A 4374-nucleotide genomic window follows, 5' to 3' on the forward strand; every position below is an offset into this window, starting at 1 on the left:
TATATCAATCCATAAAAGATATACAAACTATAAATACATCGGGGCTAGGAGCTCTGGCTACAAGTATACTTTTTAAAGATTTTAGTATTTTTATAAGAAGTATACTAACATTCATACCTACAAGTACAGTATCACAGTCATAAGAACTTAAAGGTATTTGGATGTTGAACACTATAGTCAAACCTGGGCAGTTATGTAATCATATCTGGAATTAATATAGCCTGATAAACTATATTGATTTGAGATATGACAAACATGTGTTTGGGAGTGATAATAGTGTTGCGACATGTCTAAAACTTACCCTACATATTCAGAAGAACTATAGAACAGAACACAAAGATTAAAATACTACGGAGAGTATTTTACTAACCTTACTTCTAATACAAAACCTATGGCTGAACATAATTTACCAGGAGACCCCTACAATCCACAAAATGCAGGCTGGATCTCAGACTGAGATGAAGAATCCTTTGAGGACAGCGAATCAAGCAGTACAGATACAGAGCCACAAGTCTGCAACCCTGGGGAGCATCCCCTGAGACAAGATGAGGCAGAAACCATACCCGAGTGGGGCCAATACATCAACCATTGGAGTCGAAAAAACGGCCAATGCCCTCCTTACAGAATGGCACGAGGTTTCAATAACGTTTCGAGAGGAGGAACAGCCGATAGAGCTCTTCTAGTTATAGTAAACCGAATAGCCCGGCAAGCCGATCAATCCATGATTTCGATCAATCGAATCCTCCAAGTGAATACGGTTGCGCAGGCTAACACTGCAGATATCCTTCGTCTTGATGAAATGCAGGATGACACCCAACACCATACTGAAGCCCTTCAAAGGCAACTTAATGCTGCTGAATCAGAGATAAGAGAATTGAAGGAGCATCAAGCTGCCCAAGAAAGGCGCTGGAAAGCACAAGACGAAGCGGAACCCAACAACCCTCGTAGCAACCGTCGCAAGTAGTGTTCGCACTACTTCGACTTTCTACTTTCTATATTGAATGTATATACTACTTTTCACGTTATGTACAAAACCGGGTATCAATAAAACAATAAGCACTTTACTTCAACAAGACTTATCACAGTTCTCATAAACATCCATTCTAAAGTTTTGGATCACAGAAATGCTCCAGTGTTATTTTTCATGCTTTCAATACGACCGCGAAAATTTTATTTTCGGTAGGTCGGTTTGATGTCGATGTTTTCTCAGTATTGGGGGATATTATAGTCCTGGTTTAAGGTCAAGTTTTCTGGACCTTAAGTACTTAATATACCAATGCAGTCGACATGTACTTTCATACCCTTCGAAAAATAACCATTCAATTTCATATTTTCCTGTTGTAAGTTGTACTTGCAATGGATTTCTATTTCCAATTCTTTACAAGATCCGTGTTGAGTTAAATGTTTAGTTCAAAGATATCAAATTCATATTCATTCTTGATATCTTACCATCTTTTATCTTTTATCTATTATAGAAAAGATGCCTCCTCGTAGAAATCCAAGACGTGACAATGAAGCACCGACGCCACCACCACCTCCTCAATTCGACCCCGCTATGTTCCAAGCGGCGGTCATGGCGGCTGTAGCGGCTGCCATTTCTCATATCAATGCTCCTGGTGCTAGTGGGTCGGGAGCTGGTGCACATCCTTCTAACCATGGCGAGGGTCATGAGCACTCGCGAGAGTGCACTTATAAAGAATTCTCGAACGCCAAACCCAGGACCTTTAATGGAACTGGAGGTGTAATGGTTTTAAGGCAATGGTTTTAGAAGACAGAAGCAATCTTTCAAATTTGCTCCTATCCGGAGGGTAGCAAAGTTAAATTTGCTGCCTATACTTTTTCAGATAGGGCCCTAACATGGTGGAACGGCCATGTTAAGTCACTAACTTTGGTTGCTCTGGAGAGAAAAAAGATCGAAAGGTATATTTGGGGACTGTCACCCCAGATACAGGCAAGTGTCATTGCCTCTAGACCTGCTACCTTTAACAGTGCCAACGAATTGGCACAATCACTTATTGACCACGGAAATCGTCAAAATTTTGTGGTTACTGCTCCAGAACAACCTAAGGAGAACAACAAAAACAACAAGAAGAAGGGTTGGAACAAGAGGAAGGGAAAATCTCCTCTGGAACCTTCAAAGAAGCAACAAGTAGTGGCAATCCATGCTACTACTGTACCTGCTACCATACCTATTGTACCTGCTGCTGTCCCTAATAACCTAGTACAACCTAAGCCCTATGCTGGTACCCTCCCTAAATGCAACAAGTGCAATTTTCACCACAACGGAAATTGCCAAGAAATGCAGTGTCGTAACTGCAACAGGAAAGGGCATACTGCCCGATTCTGTAGAATACCACCCCAACCACTTAACCAAGTACCTACCGCTGGAGTAGGCCGAGCATGCTACCAATGCGGTGATGTGGGGCATTTCAAGAAAGATTGTCCAAAAGCTGGAAATGTCGGTGGAGTTGGGAGAATTCTAGCCCTGGGTCATGAAGAAGTGGTGGCAAACCCAACATTCGTCACGGATACGTTCCTTCTCAAAAATACTTATGCATGCATTCTATTTGATTGTGGTGCTGAGAGGAGCTTCATGACCCATAATTTTAAACATCTACTAAATCAAAATTCCCAACCACTAAACGAAACTTTCACAATAGAAATGGCTAACGGGAAATCTGAATCCACCAATGATATATATATATAGAATGTATCCTTACCTTGAATGACTTGTCTTTTCCAATAGACCTTATGCCGGTCTCTATCAAAAGTTTTGACATCATAATAGGTATGGATTGGTTGTGCCCCAACCATGCCGACATCCAGTGTTATGAAAGAGCTATTCGTTTGAACTTGCCAACTAATGAAACTCTTTTTATCTATGGCGACAAAGACGGAACGAACCTTCAGATCATTTCTTGCATCAACGCACATAAATACCTTCGCAAGGAGTACTGTGCTTTCTTAGCTCACGTGGTAGACAAAAAGCAAGAAGTGAAAGATATCGCGAGCATTCCAGAGGTCTGCAACTTTCCCGATATTTTTCCCGATGATCTTCCAGGAGTACCTCCCGAACGACAAGTCGAATTCCGAATCGACTTAATCCCTGGAGCTACCCCTGTAGCCAAATCCCCCTATCGTCTTGCACCTTCTGAAATGCAAGAATTATCCAGCCATCTTAACGAACTCCTTGGGGAGCACCGGTTTTGTTCGTAAAGAAGACGGATGGATCATTCCGCATGTGCATAGACTACCGTGAGCTGAATAAACTTACCATCAAGAATTGATATCCTCTGCCTCGCATTGACGATCTGTTCGACCAACTTCAAGGTGCAAATTACTTCTCGAAAATAGACTTAAGATCCGGGTATCACCAGTTACGAATTTTGGAGGAAGACATTCCCAAGACTGTTTTTAGAACTCGTTATGGTCATTACGAGTTTATAGTGATGCCATTCGGATTGACGAATGCACCTGCTGTGTTCATGGACCTAATGAACAGAGTGTGTCGTCCATTCCTGGACAAATTCGTCATAGTATTCATTGACGACATCCTTATATATTCAAGTAGCAAAGAGGAACATGGCCAACATCTTCGTCAAGTATTACAAACCCTTAGGATAGAAAAACTCTATGCGAAGTTTTCAAAGTGCGAGTTTTGGATTAGGAAGGTTGACTTCCTAGGTCACGTGGTCAGTTCCGAATGAATACACGTGGACCTTTCCAAAATCAAAGCAATTGAAAACTGGCCAGCACCCACAACACCTACAGAAATCCGACAATTCTTAGTTCTTGTTGGCTACTATCACAGATTCATCCAAAATTTCTCCCAAATAGCTAAGCCTCTTACCACCCTGACGCAAAAAGGGTGTAACCTTTAACTGGGGAGAGAAGCAAGATACAACATTCCAAACGCTCAAACAAGCCTTGTGCAGTGCACCGATCTTGTCTCTACCCGAAGGGACAGAGGACTTTGTAGTGTACTGTGATGCTTCAAATCAAGGGCTTAGGTGTGTACTTAAGCAAAGAGGAAAGGTTATCTCCTACGCCTCAAGACAACTTAAGACGCATGAAGTCAACTATACAACACACGACCTTGAGCTAGGAGCGGTGGTGAATGCTCTGAAGATCTGGAGACATTACCTATATGGCACGAAATGCACAATATTCACGGACCATAAAAGTCTCCAGCACATCTTCGATCAGAAAGAGCTGAACATGAGACAACGACGATGGGTGGAGCTACTGAACGACTACGAATGTGAAATTCTTTATCACCCTGGTAAAGCAAACGTAGTTGCTGATGCCCTTAGCAGAAAAGAATACTCGGGACGTAGGGTCATGTCGTTGACCATGACAATCCATTCACATCTG

The sequence above is a fragment of the Lactuca virosa genome, chromosome 7, assembly GCF_052849685.1.
Source record: "Lactuca virosa cultivar CGN04683 chromosome 7, Lactuca_virosa_CGN04683_v6, whole genome shotgun sequence".
Taxonomy (NCBI): Eukaryota; Viridiplantae; Streptophyta; class Magnoliopsida; order Asterales; family Asteraceae; genus Lactuca; species Lactuca virosa.